At 35.2% G+C, this 24,434-nt stretch overlaps 1 long non-coding RNA gene across 1 annotated transcript; it reads left to right on the top strand.

Annotated features, from left to right (window-relative positions):
* Positions 1-333: 333 nt before the first annotated feature.
* Positions 334-23,393, top strand: LOC120883279. The gene is made up of 3 exons (XR_005725725.1): positions 334-344; positions 13,465-13,471; positions 23,284-23,393. It is a non-coding gene; the product is annotated as an uncharacterized LOC120883279 (long non-coding RNA).
* Positions 23,394-24,434: the final 1,041 nt, after the last annotated feature.

The following is a 24,434-nucleotide window of genomic DNA, read 5'->3' as shown; positions in this document are numbered from 1 at the left end:
GACAATATACAGCCTTGATGTACCCCTTTCCCAATTTGGAACCAGTCTTTTATTTACTGTCCAGTTCTAACTGTTGTTTCTTGACCTGCATACACATTTCTCAGGAGGCAGGTCAGATGTTCTGGTATTCCCATCAGTTTAAGAATTTTCCACAGTTTGTTGTGATCCACACAGTCAAAGGCTTTGCCATAGTCAATAAAGCAGAAGTAGATATTTTTCTGGAACTCTTGCTTTTTTGATATTCCAAAGGATGTTGGCAGTTTTATTACCTTTATAGAGAAGATATTTTTTTAGAAGTCTTCACTCTGCCATTTTCACTGTCTCCTTTATTTTTTAAATGTTTAGTTAAATTAATATTGCTTTCTTAAGAAATTTATTGCTAACTCTTAGGTCTAAAGGAGTTCTGAAAGTATATTGTTTAAAAGTGCACAGTAATTTTTATCTTCTTAATATTTGTAATTAACTGTGAGGTTAGGGCTTAATATCTGTACCCTTCATGGTAATAAGCTAAAGGAAGATATTGCTTTTCTTGCTCATTGATGTATAATCTGTACAAGTACAGTGTCATTCATATAATAGGACTGTAGTATTTTTTAATTAAGAAGTGAATAGGTGAATACATGACTTTGAGCTTCACTAAAAAGTGTCAATATATAAGTATGCTCTATTTGAATGACTAGGACACACCAAGAGTGAAAACAATTTGGAATCAATTCAACTTTATATGAAAAGTCACTAACCCCAGAATTGTAGTGGGAATACAATGATAAAGGCTTTTCTCACTCATACCAAATATCCATCAATGTTCATTTTTTTGTTCTAATCCATATAATCATCATGTTAGAACTCAGGCTGATCCAGGAGCTTTTATTTTCAACCTTGCTACTTTCTGTGAAGGAGAGAAAGATATTTCTAACCACATCTGACTCAAAGCTACTCTTACAAATGTCACATGTCATTTCTGTTCACATTTAATTGACAAAGTAAGTCATAAAAGCAATCTTAATTCAAGTGGATGGGCATGAATAACCCTCCAATAACGAAGGATACAAAGTCATATGGGCAAGCTGGTTTTCAGTGGGAAAGTGTGAAAATATCTTCTGCAGAGAGAAACAACAAATTTGTGTGAACAATAATATAACCTATCAGAATATTGTTGCTCCCCAGTCTGATGTTAATTTTACTAAACCACACTAGACTTAATCTTGCTATGTTTCCAAGCAGAAAAGAAAATTAAACTTCACTGGATTTTCTTTTTGGTGGGAGCATGTTAAAAACTGACCTACATAATGAAAGTTGCATTGCTAGAAATGTTGGATAGCCATGCTTTGAAGTGCATATATACAGTGACTCTACTGTATATGAAAACAATTTATGACAGAGATTTCTTCACAGTTCATTAAATAGCTTTTCAAACTGGTTTGAAACTTTCCAAAGCATGTTTAAGATTTGTAGAAATGACACCTTGGATATAAAAGGAAAATAAAGCATTACTTTGACTCCTGACATATCTGCAATGGAAACACATCAATCACCCACAGCCTGAAGTACTAGATGATGTTTAGTGCTGAGAAAGACTCCTAAGAAATATTGTCTAATAGGCATATCATGATCTTTCTTTTTTAAAAAAATTTATTTCCAAAATTAGCAGTTCAGAGAGACCTTAATCAACAACACTTAAAAAACATCTGCCTTATATTCCTTGGAGTGCATGCTTTCTTGAAGTCTGATAGAAAAAAATCAGAAAAGGCACACTCGGACAATACTTTGAATATTTCATCTATAAATGACAAATTTTTCTATTAGCATTCTCTGAACCTTATTTTTCATGTTCTTGGTGAAAGGAAACAGATCAATCAAAAATTTCTCTTGGGTCTTGCATTCTACTAGGTGATTTGAAGGATACAGTTGAAATATATTGAATAATTCCTGCCTTGAAGTATCACACAGGTAGGATGTTAAGCTAAGCCAAAATTAAGCATTTAAGAATAAATAAGTTCTAAAATGTATAGCACAAAATTCTGGATGGAGATAATAGTTTCAATTCAAATCTCAAAATATTTAACTCTAAGCTTGAAGGGATTAGTTTAAAATAATATATATATAGTATATGTAATAATGTATACATTATTATATTTTAGTCTAATCTCTTCTTCCCATATATTACATATATTATTTATAATTATATATACAACTGTGCATATTATGTATAGATATATATATAAATATATATATGTACAAGATACCAACATTAATAACTCATGAGAATGGAAAAACTGTAATGTATAGTTTATGACACTTCTGGAAGCTTCTGTATCAGCCTCAGAAGAATTCCAGTAAGCAAAGGGAGTAGGCATTTAACTTCAAACTTGGAATAGTAAGCCAAGGGGAGAGAATAACTTGAATAAAATAGTACATAAAAAGGTTAAAGGATTAAAATCATATAATTACCTCAACACAGAAAAAGTAATTGATATATGTCCACATCTATTAACAAGAAGTCTTAACTAGAAAGAGGAAATTCCCTTAACTCAATAAAGAGAATCCTTAAAAGTCTATGGTGAATATCAAGGTTAATTATGAAACACTGTAAAAATGACCTTTCAAAATGGGCATCCACTATAGCCAATGCTATGCAATGTCATATGTAGATATTAGCTAGCTAAGCAGTTTTAAAAATAATAAAATTTTAAAAAGAAGAAAATGATAAATTGATTGAGAAGGAAAAACACTGTCATTTTTCCAAGTGATATTATTGCCTACTTTATAAAAATCAAAACTCCTCTGATTATTTATTTAAGTGAACAAGACAATTTTTTAGAGAAAAGAAATTCAAAATATAAAATCCAGTTAAATTTTGGCATACAGCTGTTAAAACCATACTTTTCAAAAATACATGACATAAAAATATAACACCTAACAGTAATTATAAGAAAAAATACATAATAATAAGTTATGAATATATGATGGTCAAAGATTGAAATTCAATGCTGTAAAGATTCAATCTCTCTGAGTTAATCTATAATGTTGATGAAATCTCAAATATAATATAAAAACTGGCAGTGTGTGTAAAACTCTACTTGTAGTCTCTAAAATTTCTGTTAGTGTTGGATGTTCAGAGAACAGCAAAGATACTATTGGATAAGAAAAAGATTTGTGAACATATGGAGACTTCTCTTAAAGTGTTATGTAGAAATAGACCCATAAATAGAATAGATGGCCTAGTAAATAGACCCACTTTTAAATGCACATTTATAGAAGACATTAACAGATTGCAGATCAATGCCTGAAAGAGAAATACTGAAATAAATGATACTGGGGTAACTAATGTATCCATGTCAAAAGAGAAAAAGAAAAAAAGAAGAGAATGAAAAAACAGATCTTGAATTCATACCATAAACCAAAGCAGTTCTATATGGATAAACGGCCTAAATGTAGCAGATAAATCTACAAAATTTTAGAGACAATTTGGAAAAAACATTGATAATTTAACTCTGGCTTTTGTAAGTAAGATATCAAATCCAAAAAAAAGTGAAATTTACAAATTCTACAACATTTAAAATGAAGTACATCCATTTATAAAATAGTTAAAAGTGAATAAAATATGTAAAGTTTTTAGAAGACTGGAGGAAAATACATTTATAAACTTGGAGTAGGAAAAGATGTCTTAAATAACAGAGAAAAAAAGGAAAGGATTGATATATCAATTATGCCATACTTAAGGGAGAAGGCAATGGCACCCCACTCCAGTACTCTTGCCTGGAGAATCCCATGGATGGAGGAGCCTGGTAGGCTACAGTCCATGGGGTCGCAAAGAGTTGGACACGACTGAGAGACTTCACTTTCAGTTTTCACTTTCATGCATTGGAGAAGGAAATGGCAACCCACTCCAGTGTTCTTGCCTGGAGAATCCCAGGGACGGGGGAGCCTGGTGGGCTGCCGTCCACGGGGTGGCACAGAGTTGGACACGACTGAAGCGACTTAGCAGCAGCAGCAGCAGTTCTTAAGTATGGCTGCTGCTGCTGCTACTGCAAAATTTAAAAATTAAGAAACAAACTGGAAGAAGATACTTGTAAAAGCATTTCTAAAAAGAAATCAATATATAAACAATACCTAAAATCTCTTTTAAATAAAAATTTAGAAAGATCCATTCAAAATAGAACATGATACAGCCAATAAATAAAGTCTAATTTCTTGATAAATTGTTCATCTTAACCAAAGCAACCAAGCAGTTTTTAAGTAAAAAAAGATAAATAAACATACAAGAGAAGTGTTAGTCTCTCCAAGAAATAAAATGAGAGAAATTTTCCTGTTTTTAATTTCATTGATTCTGCTACAACCCTTATTATTTCTTTTCTTCTGTTTACTTTGGAAATAATTTGCTTTTACTTTTCTAGTTTCCTTACATGGAAATTTAGATGATTGATTTTAGGTTTTTCTTCTTTCTTACTGTTGTTGTTATTCAGTCACTAAGTCATGTCTGACTCTTTGAGACCCCATGGACTGCAGCATGCCAAACCCCCTGTCCTTCACTATCTCCAGAGTTTGCTCAAACTCATGTCCATTGTGTCGATAATGCCATCCAACCATCTCATCCTCTGTTGGTCCCTTCTCCTGCCTTCAATCTTTCCCAGCATCAGAGTCTTTTCAATGAGTCAGCTTCTCGTATCAGGTGGCCAGTATTGGAGCTTCAGCTTCAGCATCAGTCCTTCCAATGAATACTCAGGGTTGATTTCCTTGAGGACTGAACAGTTTGATCTCCTTGCAGCCCAAGGGACTCTCAAGAGTCTTCTCCAGCACCAGAGTTTGAAAGCATGGATTCTTTTTTATTATATGTGTTCAATGCTGTAAATGTCCCTGTAAGCAATGAATTTACTGTGTTACACAAATTGTGATAAATGGTTTTAATTTTTATTTGGTTCAAAATATTTTTAAAATTTTATTGAAATTTCTTCTTTCACTCCTGTGTTATTTAAAAATGTGTTGTTTACTCAGCATGAATTTGGGGATTTTCCAGTTATATTCTGGTTGTTGGTTTCTAGTTTAATTTCACTGTGGTCTGAGAGCAGATATTATACAATTTCTACAGTTTAATTTTTTTCTGTGGTATGTTTTGTGGCCCAGAGTGTTTCTGTATTGGTAAAGGCCTCTTGTGGGCTTGGAAAGAATATGTATTTTGGCATTGTTGGATGAAATAGTTTATGGATGTCAATTACATCCAGCTGAGTGATGGTGTTGTTAAGTATGTTCTTACTGATCTTCTGTCTCCTAAATTTGTCTCTTTGTCATAGAGGAGTGTTAATTCTTTAACTATGATAGTGAATTAATATTTTTCTCCTTGTAATCTATCAGTTATCATCTTATATAGTTTGATACTCTGTTATGAGGCATACAAGAATCATTTTGTCTTCCAGGAGAACTGACTCCTTCATCACTATATAACAACTTTCATTATACCTAATAATTTTCTTTCTTTTGAAATCTACTTTACCTAAAATTGGGCTTACCTGTTAGCTCAGTTGGTAAAGAATCTACCTGCAATGCAAGAAACCCTGGTTCGTTTCCTAGGTTGGGAAGATCTGCTGGAGAAGGCTAGGCTGACCACTCCAGTATTCTTGGGCTTCCCTGGTGGATCAGCTGGTAAAGAATCTGCCTGCAGTGTGGCAGACCTGCTTTCCATCTCTGGGTTGGGAAGATCCCCTGGAGAAGGGAACTGGCTACCCACTCCAGTATTCTGGCCTGGAAAATTCCATGGACTATTCCATGGGGTTGCAAAGAGTTGGACACCACTGAGACACTTTCACTTTGCCTGAAATTAATATAGCCACTTCTGATTTCTTTTAATTAGTATTACCATGGTATAATTTCCCTCATCCATTTATTTGTAATCTACATGTATATTTGTATTTAAAGTGGATTTCTGGTAGACAATATATAGTTGCATCATGTGTTTTGATAAACTCATTGATATAGTTATGGTAAGAGTATGATTCATTCTTTAAGAAAATTTCTTGAAATAAATGGAAAAATATTTCCTGTTCATGGATAAGAAGACTAAATGTTATCAAGATATCAGTTCTTCCTAAATGAATTTATGGATTTAGTGCAATTTCAATCAAAATCTCAAAATGTTATTTTGTATTTTTGACAAACTGATTCTAAAGTTTATATGGATAGGCAGAAGATACAGAATAGACAATATTGAAGAACAGCAAAACTGGAGGATTGATACTATACAATATTAGGTATAAAGTGGCTTGTACTAGGATAAAGCTGCAACTGTCAAAACAATGTGGTATAAGCATATGAAAAGATGCTCCATGTTAGGTCATTAGAGAGTTTTTTTTTTTTAAATACCACTACGCACCCCTATTAAATGGCTGGAATCCATAACACTGACAACACCAAATGTTAACAAATATGTGAAGCTACCTGAATTCTTATTCACTGTAGTAGAAATGAAAATCGATATAGCCAATTTGGGATATAGTTTGGCACATTTTTATAATGCTAAACGTATTCCTATCATATGAATCAGCATTTGTACTTCTTGCTATTTACCCCAAAGAGGTGAAAACTTATGCCCTCAAAAAACTTGCAAAAATAAGTTTATAGCGGATTTGTTGATAATTGCTAAAGCATAAAAACAACCGAAATGTCCTTCAGTAGGTGAACAGTCAAATATTCTGTAGTGCATCCAGACCAGCATTATTGTTCAGCACTAAAAGAAAATATGCTTTCAAGCCATGAAAAGACATGGAGTAACCTTAACTGCATATTATTAAGTGACATAGGCAATCTGAAAAAGCTACATATGTATCATTCCAACTATATGACATTCTGGAAAAGGCAAACCATGGAAACAGTAAAAAGATCAGTTGCTGCCCAGGACAGGGTTAGGGGTTAGAGAAGAACAATTAGGCAAATCACAGAAGATTTTTAGGGCCATGAAAGTGATATCTACCCTAATAATGCATACATGTCAATATAAATTTGTTCAAATTCATGCACTACACCAAGTGACTATGTACTTTGGGTGATTAAGAATATGTCAGTGTAGATTCATCAATTGTAACAGATGTATAGTAATGGTATGTTGATAAAGGGAGAGGCTATATATATGGGAAGGGAGGGGTATATTTATAATCTCTGTACTTCCCACTTCAATTTTTCCAGAAACCTAAAACTACTCTAAAAAATAATTTTTTTAAAGAGAAATTGACTAAGTCAACTCATTCAATTTTTAAATGTTAAATAAGGGATATTGATATATAGATCTTTAACATGTCATGTTTGTATATGTATTTGACTAACACATATTATATATTACTATGTAGTACATGTTGTATATATATATTAGTTAATTTGACTAAAATAACCACCATATTACATGTAAATTCTGTCATGCTACAAAAAAATATGGAAAGCATTATGAGTTGTCATAATGAGAGAAATCAATCTTACCATAATCAATTTTATTATTCTTGTTTTACTAGTGCTAGCCCATTTGATTAAACAAAATTAAACTATCAGTTTAAATAATAGGCTAGAAAGAAAAATTCAAGACAATTTGATTACATGCCAGCAAAATACATGAGAATCATTTTAAAGATCTCATATAAATAAATGATTTAGTGTTATAAAATTCATACACAAATGGAATCATTTTTTCTTTTTTGTAAATACAATTAGCTGCAAATATATGACAGAAAAAATTGTTTACAATAGGTAACAAAGTACATACAAAATTTGTAAGAATTGTGTATCATCTATATGTATATCTGTATCTGTCTATATTTATTCTACAGAAATATGAGAGGGAGAAAGACAAGGATAGAGAAGAAAAGTAACAATATCTATAAAAGACATTATCAATATATTAAGATAAAAAACAAAATGTTTCTGGATAAGAAAATACTTTATAAGGATATAAAGTTATCTTAATCAAATCTATAAAGTTAATTGAAGTCCAATTAAAATGGCAGGACAGAGTAGGTGGGGGTTACTTAATGAAATGAAATTCCACTTCAGTAAAATAATAATGATAGAGAAATCAGGAAAAGTATTTTCAAAAGTATAATGAGGTAAGTCGTAACACACATTAGAGATGGAAGCTAAAAAGATGAGCTTGATTTGTTACTGTCATCAAAACATATAGATCAATGGTACAGACAGGAGTGCAGATATACCTCTGAACTATGCATGATGTTTGGTCTACAAAAAAGGTGATATTTCCACTCAGTGATGTAATAAATGTGAATTTGGGACAGATTATGTGAATATGTGTCTGTGTGTATCTGTGTGTATGTCTGTGTAAACTGTATTTACCCTTTATTACAAACATAAACTCCATCTTGTCAATTATGCTTATTAGAATACTCTTTTGTTAGGAAACCTTTTCCAAAGAAAGAAGAGTCCCTTCCTTTGTTCAGCTCCTGATTAAGCTGGGCCTAATTTTAGAGTGAAGTGATACTTAAAACATACAGAGACAAGTATAGGTCAAAAGGATTTTTCAACAAAGACACTTTTATTTAATCAGTATAATATTTGGCATAGTAGGTACTATTCTGCTGTTTTCACACTCTTGGAAAGTGAAGATTTTTTTTTTTTAATAAAATATCTAAATAGTTGTCCACACCCATGCTTCTAACTGTAAAACTTTGTCCCCTTTTTGGCAGCCTGATTATGAAACAGTAATGACATCTAAAGGTACTATTTTTCTTTATAAGTATGATTCAAAAGGTTTCCTTTTTCTAATCTCTACAAGATTAAGTGTATATTTCTGAAGAAAGAGAAAGATATAATTTGGCAGAATATTACATGTTTTTACTGCATCATGCATAAATATCTCTTAGAATTTAAATATCAAGGCTTAGCGTACCCAGCTTTAAGGGAAAACTTATAGTTTAGTAATTTCATTTTGCTTTAGATTTTATTTAAGTAGAATGAATTACAATCTGGAAAATTAATCTGAGCCTCAGGACAGGACTCTGCAATGTTCTTCTGGCTCAACTTGTTTGAGCAAATTTCTAAGCAGGATATCCATCACACCCCAGGAGTCATAAGTGAACTATAAATATATCTCGCTGTATAAAAATTTTAAATGTTACAGAAAAATAATTTATCAGAATACAACCAATTGAGAAGGCATGCCAGTAAAAATAGTTATTTTTAAATCTATTACAGAGCTGATAAAATTCAAGAAATGCACTATAAACAACTCATCTGGAAAAGAGACAATAGATAAAATTGTTGAAAGACAAAGGCTAAAGGAAGCTAGAAACAGCAAGAGGTTTTGAATGTCTGGTTTTAAGAATGAAAATTGTGCTAGTTTGGGTGCTATAACAGACTACAATAGACTGAATAGCTTAAGACAACACATGTTTATTTCACTCAGTTTTGGAGCCTGAAGTCTCAGACCAAAGTGTCAGGGTAGCTGGGCTCTTGGTGAAGGCCCTCCTGTTGGCTCACAGTTGGACTCCTGTCTTTTCACTGGTGCCCACATGTGGCTGAAAGAGTGTTAGCTGATTCTCTTGCCTTTGCTTATCAGGGCACTAGTCCTGTGAAGGTTCCACTCTCATGACCTAATTACCTCACAAAGTCCCCATCTTCAAATAGCACCATGATAGCATTAGAGTTTCAACAGACACAATTTGGTAAGACTCAAACACTCAGTACACAATAGGCCTTCAAAAAACATGTTTACTTACTGTTATTAAAACTGTTAATTTGACAAACCAAGAATTGTTGAGTATGTATGTCTCATCAGTTTAATTGCTGAATTCAAGTTAATTGCGGTGTATAAACGAGCCTGGAAACAACCAAAGTGACTGTCAACAAAGAACTGATGAAATAAGCTATAGTACATTCATTTGATGAAAAGTTATTATAAAGGTTTGCAGAAAGATTAGCAAGGTATTTAAACAGAAAAAATCAAAAGCAAGATACAAAATAATATATATTATTATGTATGTTATATATTATACATTATATATTATAACCCATTATATAATATATTATCATATATTTATGTATATATCAAATTTGTAGATAGTTATATACATACTCAATTTATGGCTAAGTAGATATATAGATAGATAAGAGGGTAATGAAAAAAAGTTCTCTTTGTGGAAGAAAGTGCACAACTATTTAAAATAAATTATATCTCTAGAAAAATATTGGGATGGGACAGGGACATAAATCAGGAAGAAGAGACTTTCACTATTCACTTTACCTTCTTATATTAAAAGAAATTAACCATACAGCAAATCATATGAACTACTTATTGAACATTTTATTTAAAAGAATATACAGAGAGAAAAGTACAAAACCTGTAAGGGTACATCATGATGAACACAATGACCATGAGCATACACAATTAATCAGCAGGAAGATTAAGAAATATTATCAGCATCACCCCAGAAATAGCCTTCATGCACTCCACAAGTCTGTTTTCGGTTTTAACATGACTGATATTTGGTTTTAATATGACTGATAACTTTTCACGCTAAGTTAGAAATATACAACCACTATTTTTGTTTGTTAAAAGAATATAAATTTAGCTTATAAGGACTTGGTTTCTTTTATGCAATAACTCTTAATTGTAATTAATTGGTATTTTGTTAATGCAGGGGACACAAATAGCAAAAATTCTCTAGAAGCCAGAAAAGAAAAACTGAAAGTTCTTGGTTTTTGACTTTTTTTGTTTTGTTTTATGATTAAATTATTTTCCTCTAGAAAAAGAAATGATAGCCTATCTTTGCTGAATGGTTTGAGACTTCAGCTAAAATGTCTTGGATGACTGGACTTGTCTATACATCTAGGGACTTCATTCTTTTCATGATGTATGCTGGGGCTAGAAAGTGCAAGATGACTTCTTCACTCACATGTCAGGTGCCAGGGCTGGTGTGATGGATCAGCTTGTATGATCAACAGCTAGTATTGCTCTCCCTGTGGCCTCTCTGAGTAGCTAGAATGAGCTTTCACATATTTCTTTTTATATTCCACTTATGAGGGATGCAATAGTTGTTCCATTATGCATACATTTATATTTATCACATGCTATTACTTTTTTGATTGTTATTTTTGGATATTTCTGTAGCTCAGCTACTTGTAAAGCTAAGACATTTAAAGTCTGGTGACTTTTAGTGAACCCTTTAGCACATTGGTTTCCAAACTGTGGCTTCTAGACTAGCAGTGTCAGTATCAATAAGGAACTGGTTGAAAAGGCAAAATGACAGGCTGCCCTGTACCACTGAATCAGAAACTTCTTGGGTGGAACCCAGATATCTGCCCTTGAGTTGTTGTTAACAACTTAACATGTCCTCCAGTTGTTCAGTTGCTAATCCATGTCCAACTCTGCAACCCCATGGATTACAGTGTGCCAGGCTTCCAAGTCCTTCACCATCTCCCAGAATTTGCTCTAACTCATGTCCATTGAGTCAGTGATGCCATCCAATCATTTCATCTTCTGTCATCCTTTTCTCCTCCTGCCTTTAATCTTTTCCAGCATCAGGGACTTTTCCAATGAGTTGGCTCTTCACATCAGGAGGCCAAACTATTGGAGCTTTAACATTAGTCCTTTCAAAGAATATTCATTGTTGATTTCCTTTAGGATTGATATCCTTGCTGTCCCAGGGACTCTCAAGGGACTTCTCTTGCACCACAGTTTGAAAGCATGAATTCTTTGGTGCTCAGCCTTCTTTATGGTCCAACTCTTGCATCCATATATGACTATGGATTGTTGATATTTCTCTTAGCATTTTTAATTCCACCTTGTAATTCATCTAAACCAGCATTTCACATGATGTACTCTACATAGAAGTTAAATAAGCAGGGTGAAAATATACCGCCTTGATGTACTCCTTTCCCAGTTTTGAAACAGTCTGTTGTTCCATGTCCAGTTCTAACTGTTGAATCTTGGCCTGCATACAGGTTTCTCAGGAGGCAGGTCAGGTAGTCTGGTAGTCCAACTGTTTAAGAATTTTTCACAGTTTGTTGTGATCCACACAGTCAAAGGCCTTGGCATAACATTTATGTTCTCCAGATGAGCCATATGAACGCTCAAGTTTGAGAACTGTTTCCTTTGGAAAAGTTAGACTTGATTGCTATACATTATCCTCAAATTTTCCACTATTAGAGTCTCCTCCAGTAACTGCCATATATACCTGCTTTGCTAAAATATATAAAAATTAATTTCTAACATTGACACTTTGAAGTTTCAAGCATGCTACTATCCTGTGGCTGATTTAATTAACATTTTTCAAATTGGTCTGTCCTTAACTAATTTGGGAGAGAATGCCAGGTGACTAATTTCCTTTTACTCAGTGTCTCTTTCAATTGCTTTTTTGCTACTTGCTATATAACCCTGTCCATGTTATTTTCCTATTTCATTTATACTGAGGCTCCCTAATAAATGGTAGCCTGTATGCATTGTTTTGTCCCACTCCTATTCTCTCCTTAACACCATCAAAGCCCAGCTCTGAATCTAGTATACCACTTAATTTTTAAAATTTTACAATGTCTTAGTTAAATGATAAACTAATATACCAATATGCTTTTGTCCCAGATTTCATCAGGCTCTGTGTGGCATTTGAGATTTCCCCATATTCTAGAAAGGAGTACATTTCCTAGACTTTCCCTTATATTTTGGACCACTCCTTCCCAGTGTCTCAGATTTGTTCTCTTTCTAGCTTGACGTGTGAAATGGTAGTATTTCTCCACACTAACTTTGTCTTTTTGGCCCCTTCTCTTCTTATTTTACACTGACACCATTGAGCAACTTCACATAACCTATACTCTAAATATTTAGACAATGATGACTCTGGAGTCTATGTTTCCAAAACTGACCTCACCCGTGAGATTCAGATCCATATATCCAAAACCTACTGAATGTTTTCTTAAGAAATAGCCATAGACTTTTCTCTGTCAGTGAGTCTAAAAAATACCTATGCATCATTTCTGAGGTTGAAAGTACCACATACTTACTGTAGATATATCTATATATATATATAGATATAGATATAACAAGAATAGTGCAAAATTGAAAACTGGAATCACTTATAATACTACCACTCAGAAACAAACAGTTAGTATGCATATACTCACACACACACACACACCCCTACTCCTTGCTTTGAAAGTATAATGTTACATTTTTCTACAAGAAATGTGACTGTTTAGAACCCCAGAGTATTTTTATTACTCTCATGAAAAACACTGTAACAACTTATGCATAAATTTCAAGCCAAGTAAATTTAGACCAATTTTACAGAAGACTCTACTTCTTTGACTGTTACATGCACCTGGTTGCATTTAAATTACAAAGGGGAATGTGAAGAAGGATAGAGATCTTTCAGGTTCAAAGCAGGCACAACATTACCCTTGAGTTACTGGGTATGGTTTTCCATAAATATATTTTCCTTCCGGGAACCAATATACTCACTCTAGAAAAATAACAGAGAGCTGCACTGTGACATTTAGTGAAAATTCAGTTTTGAAATGGACATGTGGCTTCAAACTGTTATCTCACTTCCATGCATCTTAGATCAAGACTGTTGAAAAACTGTATATTTGAAAGTCCAAATGTTGGTATAAAGTGTTTGGGTTTAATGTTATTCTGAGGGATATGTGTGACTGTATGTACGTGTGTATATCTCTCTGTATTTATATTTTAAAAAGAAAGAAAGAAAACTGAAAATATATTTGTTAACTATGAAGTAGACATTTTTATTATTTCTCAATTTTTGATTGATTCAAAAAGTAGGTACCCATTATCTCAGATATAATAGATGACTTTTTAAAGTTAAAAAAGTCAAGATGTGATTATATAACTTGAGACATGAAGGTAAACATTAAAGAATCAGTTAAATGAAATATGGATCAAGAAGGGGAGGCATTCTGAGATCATTGTTTTAACAAGCTTTGTAGAAGTAGGTGCTTCTTTAAAGTATACACATGAAAAGTTGGATTTAAAAGTTAAAATCACCCTATAAATGAAGGGAAAAAAAAAACAGGGAGCATTTTGTATCAGACAATCTCTGTGTCTCATAACTAATTCAGTACCAAAAGTTGTTCATTGCTTGCTTCTGGAAGAGCAAGCAAAATGCAGCACAGAAAGATAAATAAGTCTGGTCACTGTCCTAAGGCAGTTTTTCCTCTCTGGAGAAGATGAGACAATATGTAAGACAAGTATAGTGATAGATGGGATGTAACAATTGACAAAAGAGTGAGAACAGCTCCTCTGTCACCCAAATCCATGTTGCCCAAAGAGGCAGCTACCTTTGAGTGACATTTGGGTGTAGAGCACTCTCAGATGTCACTATTGTACAAAGTAAGTTGTTAGCATTCATGGAACTAGAGCTGACCACCCAGCTTCCATGTATAACAGGACCAATCCTGATCAGGTTGCATATTCCTGCTTTCCTGTGCCTCAGTATATCCACCATCACCTGAGTTCTCACCTCACGACTACTCTCTGCTCCTCTGACCCAGCTGCTAACTCCTTCCTCCTAAACTATGGTTCTTTGTCTTTGAAACTCAGCATGAATAAGTAAACTTTCTTGCATTCTGAGACTCTTCTCAGAAATTTGGAGTTATCTCTTTGCTCTTAAGAAAACGAGTATGCTCTCAATTCCCCATTCCATTTAGGCCATCTAAACCCTATACTGTTTAATTTACTTTATGCCACATTTCCATAGGAAATGAACAGCTGCCATCTTTTACCAACTATCAAAGAATTAAGTCCCTCTTATTTTACAAAGCTAAAAACATAGTTCCATTTCCTTGAGACTTATACCATTCGGAAGAACCACTTACTCATCTTCTTTGTTTCCATGCTATACCAGTCTCTTGTTGACTCCTCCAATTATGCGGTCAAAACTTAGCTCTCAACTCAAACTTTTACTTTCCCATAGTTGCTATTATAATTCTTAGCAATCAATAGCCACGTAGTTATTTCAGACAGCATACTTAATTTTTCAGTTTCTTCACTAATAAAAATTTCCCCCAGTTGTTTTCACCTAGTTTCTCTAATAATAGTACTTAGAACAATTACAATCATGAAAAACTTGACCTTATCTTCAAAATTTTAATGCAAAAACCCAGCCTTTAAAAGAGCAATCTCTTTTAGTTTGTTTTTTCAAGTACTCTCAGTTCAACTTTTATACCATGTCTGCCACATTCTGTCCCCATATCTGTTGTTTTACCATTTGCTCTTAATCCATCTGTTATCATTTCTTCTATCACTTTACCTTCTTTATTGAGCATCTTAGAGTCTAATCTATGATTCCTCAATGAATTACTCAGTGTGGTCTTGAATCCATCCCCTGCCCTCTCATCATAATATTTGCTTTCCAAAATCCCAACTCTGAATGGACTTGAAGGGAACAAAAATATATCACTCCAAAATATGCCACTTTGGACTATTTTGAAGACTCTTAAGAAACATCAGATGCAACAAAGAAACTCTGAACTTCCTTTCTCTTCCTAAAAGCAGAAAAACTAGCTCCCATGTGAAAATCACCCTCCGTGTAGCAGGAAAAAGAAAGACATTTTTATCTGGGAATTGGGGGCCAAGAGATCTGTACAAAAACCTTGGTAAACTAACCCTTACCTTCCTACTTACTTCTTTACAATCTACTATGCCTATTCCAAACCACTTTTTCAGGCCAATTCTTTACAAACATCGTATTTTTTTCAAAATGATATAAAAGCTTCCTGCTATGATCACATCTTCAGGTCTTCATTTTCCTGTGAAGAACTTCAGGTACATAACAAGTAAAATATACATGCTCTTCTCCTGTTAATCTGTCTTATGTTAGTTTAATTCTTAGGCTCAGCTGGAGATTTTAAGAGGTTAGAGGAGAATTTTTCCTCCCCTATAAACTCCCAAACGAGCCTTCTCTGGACCTCTGACCAAGCAGCTGAGTCACACATCCAAGCCAACACACTTGTTTTACTTAACGTTTCATATCTTAAGATTCAAACAGGCTGCAGCACTGTCTGATCATTCTACTATATATAAAATAGCCAACTCACTTTCTAATTCTTGAGATTATATAATATCTTCTTCTTTCTCCTACCCGCCTTCTGCCATCTCAGCTCATGAGCTTGCTTCACACATTATCAAGAAAAGAGAAATTATTGGACGCTAAATCTTTTCTCTCACCTACAAAAAATGACCCAAGCAAGGCCACAATGACCTCCAAGTTGCTAAATTCAGTGTTCTCCTTTTCTACCTACATCTTACACGAATCCAACATTCAATACTCTTGACCTCTTGTTCCTGAAAACATTTCTTGTCTCTAGAATTCTGTACCAGCTGACTCTCATTTTTATTCTTCTCTGACCTTTTCCCTCTCTTTTTACAGATGCTATACATTGAAATTCCCTAGGGCTGTGTCCCATATTTCTGCAGATGTTTTATTTTCTTCATACCACATAGTTTCTCCTTGTGTATGCTTTACCTGTTTAATGTACATCCAGGTAATGTCATACACTATTGTTGCATGTCCGTAAGGTGGTTCTTATCTTCTCATATATCTTTTATCACTTTGTCTCTACTTTCATTACATTGCACAGGACATTACACATAGAATATATATTTGTTAAATGAATGAATAAACAGTACTACTGTGAACTTATTAAAACAGTAATATTTCTATTCCCATGGATGAAAGCATGGAGTAATGTCAGTGATTTATCTTCTCTGTATTTTCAGTTTTTTTTTTTTTTTTTTTTTTTAAGAAACAATAGGCTTTTAGCAGGCTTCCTTTGTGACTCAAACAGTAAAGAATCTGGCTACAATGCAGGATACCCAGGGTCAATCCCTGGGTCAGAAAGATGCCCTGGAGAAGGAAATGGGAACTCACCCCAGTATCCCTCCCTGGAGAATTCCATGGACAGAGGAATCTGTAGGGCTACAGTCCATGCGGTCACAAAGAGTCAGACACGACTGAGCAACTAACACACACACACACAGGCTTTCAGCCACTCCTTTCTCTTACTGAAAATAATCATTTCCTCTTGTTACACTCTTGTTCTTATTTGAGAGCCATAACTGGCAGCCTTTTCTTTTCTTCTTGAGATAGTGTGCCAATGCTAAAGCTAAAGAGATCTTTCAGCTAGAAGTGTGAGGTTCTGCTCCAAGGGACAACCTGTTTTCACTTTGGTGCCTGCAGGGCATCTGATATCATTCATTTTGATCAGGCTACTTTATACCTTATTAGTGATTCTACATGCTTCATGGTGCAGGTTAATTTCCTCTTACAGATCTGCATAAATTGCCAACATTATCCTATATCTCAGCTACATATTCCTCCAGGGAATTGATCAGCATACCTTCTCCCACTTGAATACTATATTTAAATTCTCTATGTATCTGTATTGGAATATGCCTGAAAAAAAAAAGTCATATGTAGAGCATTTCTGATTATAGACATTATCTGAAGCATAGTTAAATAGTATCATTTCATGTATCAACAATTGAAATACTGGCCTAATTTACCAACTATTTTGGAACAATATATTGATAGCTTTCTATTTAAGTAAAATCTTCCTTTTTTATATCTTTGCTGTCATTATTAAGTATACTATTAGACACAGATAAATATGAATTAATTTAATTAAATCTCTGTATATTATAGAGGTTTAAGGTTTTAGGAATCATGCCCTATGTTAATATAAAAATGAAGGTACCTTCTGTTTGGAAAGGCATGCAGTCTGGCATATCTCTCTCTAAAATATAAATAAAATACAAAGGTGGGTGAACCAAAGTGAATTGATTCCCTCCCATTAAGAAATTTCCAGATTCAAAGTTTAAACCAATTTAATCTATAGGTATAACCACTTTAAATGTGTTTTGTTTGTTTCCATTACTCATCTTCCTTTTGTTAGGTAGGAGTTAGACGTGAGGAACAAGGAGAGGCCCAGTGGAAAAGGATGAAAGCTGATCTCTAAAACCCACCTGAGACATGGCCCAGTACAGCCAAGGAGAGCTCACAGATGTGCTACAAAATAACCACAGAGACTTTTCCAACTCAGGCACAAGGGCTCTAGGCACACAGTGGATACCACAGGAACTGTTCCAACTTAGGCACACATGCCCTTGATGCAGAGCTGTGTCCTCAAGTGACCATAGATAGCTAGGAGCCCATGAAGTGTTTATAAATATTCTATACATATATACATCTGTTTATAACAGACTAAATTACAGGAAAGACATGTGCAATAGGGCCTATCTTTATGTAACTTGCAACCGTCAATCAAAATTTTCAGCCCACGCCCATCTAGACAAATATTCAAAAGCCTTGTTTTAAAAACCCCTGTATCTTTCCTGGCTTGGCCCACCTCTCCTTTTAGGTGTTTGTTTGTTTTCCTCTTCTTTCCTTAATAAACTTGTTTTTGCCATGGCTAAGACCTCAGATTCTTCTTTGTGTCCTTACCAAGAACAGAGGCCCACAAGGGAGAGTCCTCTTCCTCACTCTTCTCTAAATCCCTTAATAACTTGAAATAGTTTGTGCTAATAGTTAGGTCAAGGAACTTTTTCCTAGGTCTAGGATGTTGACAGTGAACCTGGTTCAGCAACCAGAAACCACTGTAAGACATTTTAAGAATTTTTTAATATGAAGGATGACTTGTTCCTGAATCTATTGGAAGGGCTGGAGGAAATGATCAAAGAATAGGATTCTCAAAAGGACTTTCATGACAGATTCCATTTTCCAAGGGAGCTATGCCCTTTGCCTATTACAAGTAGTAGGAAGTTGCCATTGACTTGACTACACTCCCAGACTTATCCCCTATCTACTCTTTGGGAAGCTGGGATCAGACAGCCACCACAAGCACAAGTGTATCTTGACATACACAAGCTGGTCATGGACACAGACACTGATTCCGACCCATTGACATAATTATCCTTTAACACCACAACCTAGATGTGGTCCACTGGAAAAATGCTTCAGATGAAATCAACTTCATCCTGGCTTTCCAGAAGAAAAGAACTAATGGAACAAGAAGATTGCCTCAGTTCCATTTCTGTCTTCCAAGGCTCAAATGAAAGCCTATATTTTAATTTCATGCTTACAGAGTAGGAAGCAACAGTTAGAACTGGACATGGAACAACAGACTGGTTTCAAATAGGAAAAGGAGTATGTCAAGGCTGTATATTGTCACCCTGCTTATTTAACTTACATGCAGAGTACATCATGAGAAACGCTGGGCTGGAAGAAGCACAAGATTGAATCAAGATTGCCAGGAGAAATATCAATAACCTCAGATATGCAGATGACACCACCCTTATGGTAAAAGTGAAGAACTAGAAAGCCTTTTGATGAACGTGAAAGAGGAAAGTGAAAAAGTTGGCTTAAAGCTCAACATTCAGAAAACGAAGATCATGGCCTGCAGTCCCATTATTTCATGGGAAACAGATGGGGAAACAGTGGAAACAGTGTCAGACTTTATTTTGGGGGGCTCCAAAATCACTGCATATGGTGATTGCAGCCATGAAATTAAAAGACACTTACTCCTTGGAAGGAAAGTTATGACCAACCTAGATAGCATATTCAAAAGCAGAGACATTACTTTGTCAACAAACGTCTGTCTAGTCAAGGCTATGGTTTATCCTGTGGTCATGTATGGATGTGAGAGTTGGACTGTGAAGAAAGCTGAACACCAAAGAATTGATGCTTTTGAACTGTGGTGTTGGAGAAAATTCTTGAGAGTCCCTTGGCCTGCAAGGAGATCCAACCAGTCCATTCTAATGGAGATTGGTCCTAGGATTTCTTTGGAAGGAATGATGCTAAAGCTGAAGCTCCAGTTTTGGCCACCTCATGCAAAGAGTTGACTCATTGGAAAAGACTCTTATGCTGGGAGGGATTGGGGGCATGAGGGGAAGGGGACGACAGAGGATGAGATGGCTGGATGGCATCACTGACCCGATGGACATGGGTCTGAACAAGCTCTGGGAGTTGGTGATGGACAGGGAGGCCTGGCTGCAGCAATTCATGGGGTCACAAAGAATCGGACATGACTGAGCGGCTGAAATGAACTGAACTGAACTGATACTAAAATTGAATTTCCCAAACTTTTAGACTTTATCTGACCTCTTTCTCTGCATGTTAAACTCCTAAACAGCACTGTCATTTTCTCCCTCCATCATGTTTATTAGCCATATTTTTCTCCAGCTTCACTTGTATTTATTTTCTTCTGTATGCCCAAAGCTCCCCTTGTAAATTTCTATCATAAAATGATCATTTATTAACTGACCTATCTATTCTAATAGATCATAAAGTTTTTAAGGACAGTCTTCTTCCTCTGTTCATTGCAGGTGCTCAGTAAAGGCTATCTGAATCTATGCTCAAATGACATTTTCAGGCTTTTTAGTACCATTTAAATATCAGTTATTTTTTAACAAGCTTTTGTTATATTCAAAATGCTATATTTCTGATTGTATAACACATCAAATGATTGGGCACTTGTCTTCAGTTTTCAGTTTAAGTGTGCTGACCTGTTGGGTGTATCCATTTTTTTTTTTTTTAAGATACTTAAAAAGAAGATTTCATCTTCTCCCACACTCCCATCCAGAAATGTTAAATCAACCATTGTGTTGAATCTTAGATTTTTTTTCTTTTTCTTTTTTGTCTTGAAAAAAGTTAATGACTCAGGACAAAAATAGAAGTTGTCCTCCACCCAGAAAACTATCTCCACTTTCTCATCACCACCACCACCCATTGCCCACTACTAGTGAGTCATTTTGAGAAGCAACTAACATGGAAGAGAAAGTCTTTGGGTGAAACCGAAGGTCCTGAAATGGTTAATAGGGTTGAGAAAAGAAGAAATATGTTTTATTAGAATTAATGACATTGTGTTTCCCTCACCAGAAGTTCCACCCCAACTCTTCAAACACCCCAATATCTACTCTTGGAGGAATATCACTAAAATTTATTTTACGTTGAATGCAGTAAAAATCCAATAATAAATTTTCTTTTTCATGATGAGATATTCCTAATAAAATCATAAGAATCCTGAAGCAAATTTAGATGAAATGATGGGTTTTACAGGCTGAATTTTCAAAGCTAAAACATTATTTATAGTAAACTGCTTGTGTTTAGGAATTGCTTATTTTTTGCTTGTTTTATGTTGAAAACTTAAATTTGAAAAGGTGCAGAAGAAAATTTTAGAAGGTAAGCTGTATATTGCTAGCATCTAGAGAAAGGGAGACCACCATAAAAATTATGATAATATCATTATGGTTTTGTACATAACAATCTCAAGAACAAGCTTTGCAGCACAAATAATGACACTGGCTTTCCCTTGCCGGAAGTTTTATCTCCAGGAAATTAAAAACCCAGACGAGATGGCAAACATCTTTACAATAGAGAATAGGACAAAATGTATACAATCATTCTACAAGCTACTTACATCTACGTATAGCTACTGTTAATAATGGAAGGGTATCAGGAAAGAGAATAAACTGTGAATTATAAACTGTGAATTATCCTTCTTACTGCTATTAATAACTAAGTAATCAAAACAGCAAAAATTATTGTTCAAGTATTGAATATAGGAAGTTGGTTGGAGGGGGGGGAAGCAAAAGGGAAAAAAAATAATCAAAATATATTTGTTAAAGTAGGGTGAGAGTCTTTTTTTTTTTTCTTTTTTAATTGAATCCCAGCAACTTCAGTTTAAACAAATGCAAATGAGAGCTCATTTAAGATAAAACACTGTCATTAAGTGCTTTGTGCTTTAAATTATATAAAGATCATAAAAATTCCAAAAGTATATTTTTCAAAGTAAATTGAAAGAGACTAGCCTCCAGGAGTTTGCCCTATGGATATACTTCAAAAAGTTCACTTGGATCCACTTTGAAAAATACAAACTTAAAATTAAAAAATAGAAATGCAGAGGCTCCCAAGATAATTATAAATATATGGTGTCATCCATGTTAGCAATTGCTTTTTAAGTCACAGATATCTTTAAGACAAAAAGGAATGCAATTCCACACACCCAAGTGCTACATGGCAAATTACTGCTTACTATGTACAGACCGAATAGTATTTTATCTTGCAGATATTAGAGGGCAGAGTAGAAGGACGTGTGTTCATCTTCTGTGAGAACTCTAAAATTACAACTCGGTGCTGAACAATCATAGACAGGAGAATGTTGGATCCCACCAAAAAAAGATACCCCATGTCCAAGGCTAAGGAGAAACCCAAACAAGATGGTAGGGGGGCAAAATTGCATTTAGAATCAAACTTCTTACCCACCAGAGATGCTTGGAGGGCTCAAACAAAACCTTACATGCACCAGGAGACCCCACAGATACTGAGCCAGATATGTACCATGCCAAATAGGAAAAGGAGTACGTCAAGGCTGAATATTGTCACCCTGCTTATTTAACTTCTATGCGGAGTACATCATGAGAAATGCTGGGCTAGAAGAAGCACAAGGTGGAATCAAGATTGCCAGGAGAAATATCAATAACCTCAGATATGCAGATGACACCACCCTTATGGCAGAAAGTGAAGAGGAACTAAAAAGCTTCTTGATGAAAGTGAAAGAGGAGAGTGAAAAAGTTAGCTTAAAGCTCAACATTCAGAAAACAAAGATCATGGCATCTGGTCCCATCACTTCATGGGAAATAGATGGGGAAACAGTGTCAGACTTTATTTTGGGGGGGCTCCAAAATCACTGCAGATGGCAATTGCAGCCATGAAGTTAAAAGATGCTTACTCCTTGGAAGAAAAGTTATAACCAACCTAGATAGCATATTTAAAAGCAGAGACATTACTTTGCCAACAAAGGTCTGTCTAGTCAAGGCCAAGGTTTTTCCAGTGGTCATGTATGGATGTGAGAGTTGGACTGTGAAGAAAGCTGAGCACAGAAGAATTGATGCTTTTGAACTGTGGTGCTGGAGAAGATTCTTGAGAGTCCCTTGGACTTCAAGGAGATCCAACCAGTCCATTCTGAAGGAGATCAACCCTGGGATTTCTTTGGAGGGAATGATGCTGAAGCTGAAACTCCAGTACTTTGGCCACCTCATGTGAAGAGTTGATTCACTGGAAAAGACTCTGATGCTGGGAGGGATTGTGGGCATGAGGAGAAGGGGACGACCGAGGATGAGATGGCTGGATTGCACCACTGACTCGATGGATGTGAGTCTGAGTGAATTCCGGGAGTTGGTGATGGACAGGGAGGCCTGGGGTGCTGCAATTCACGGGGTTGCAAAGAGTCAGACACGACTGAGTGACTGAACTGAATTGAACTGAGCATGATCCCACTCATAAGAACAAGATCCAGTTTCCCCCTCAGTCGGTCTCTCCCATCAGCAACCTCCATAAGCCTCTTATCCTTATCCCTCAGAAGGCAGACAGACTAAAAACCACAATCACAGAAAACTAATCAAACTGATCACTTTCACCAGAGCCTTGTTTAACTCAATGAAAGTATGAGCCATGCCATGTAGGGCCACCCAGGACAGACAGGTCATGGTGTAGAGTTCTGTCAAAATGTGGTCCGCTGGTGATGGAAATGTTGAACCACTTCAATATTCTTGCCTTGAAAACCCCATGAACAGTATGAAAAGGCAAACAAATAGGACATTGAAAGATGAACTCCACAGGTCAGTAGGTGCCCAATATGCTACTGGAGAAGAGTGGAAAAATAACTTGAGAAAGTATGAAGAGACGGAGCCAAAAAAATAACAACACCTAGCTGTGGGTATGACTGGTGATGGAAGGAAATTTCGATGCTTTAAAGAACAATATTACATAGGAACCTGGAATGTTAGGTCCATGAATCAAGGTAAATTGGAAATTATCAAACAGGAGATCGCAAGACTGAGCACTGACATTTTATGAACCAGTGAACTAAAATGGACTGCAATGGGTGAATTTAACTCAGATGACCATTATATCTACTACTGCAGCAAGAATCCCTTAGAAGAAATGGAGTAACTGTCATAATCAAAAAAAGAGTCCGAAATGCGGTACCTAGGATGCAATCTTGAAAATGATAGCACGATCTCTGTTTTTTTCCAAGGCAAGCTATTCAATGTCACTGTAATCCAAGTCTATTCCCCAGCCAGTAATGCTGAAGAAGTTGAAGCTGAATGGTCTATGAAGACATACAAGACCTTCTAGAACTAACATGCAAAAAAGATGTCCTTTTCATTATAGGAGACTGAAATGCAAAAGTAGGAAATCCAGAGATACCTGGGTATTGGCAAATTTGGTTTGGATTACAGAATGAAACAGGGCAAAGGCTTACAGAGTTTTCCCAAGAGAATGCACTGCTCATAGCAAACACTCTCTTCCAACAACACGGGAGAAGACTCTACACATGGAAATCACAAGATGGTCAATACCAAAATCAGGTTGATTATATTCTTTGCAGCCAAAGATGGAGAAGCTCTATACAGTCAGCAGAAACAAGACTGG

The sequence above is a fragment of the Oryx dammah genome, unplaced genomic scaffold (genome assembly GCF_014754425.2).
Source record: "Oryx dammah isolate SB20612 unplaced genomic scaffold, SCBI_Odam_1.1 HiC_scaffold_24, whole genome shotgun sequence".
Lineage (NCBI taxonomy): Eukaryota > Metazoa > Chordata > Mammalia > Artiodactyla > Bovidae > Oryx > Oryx dammah.
This window is presented reverse-complemented; position numbering and strand designations above follow the sequence as displayed.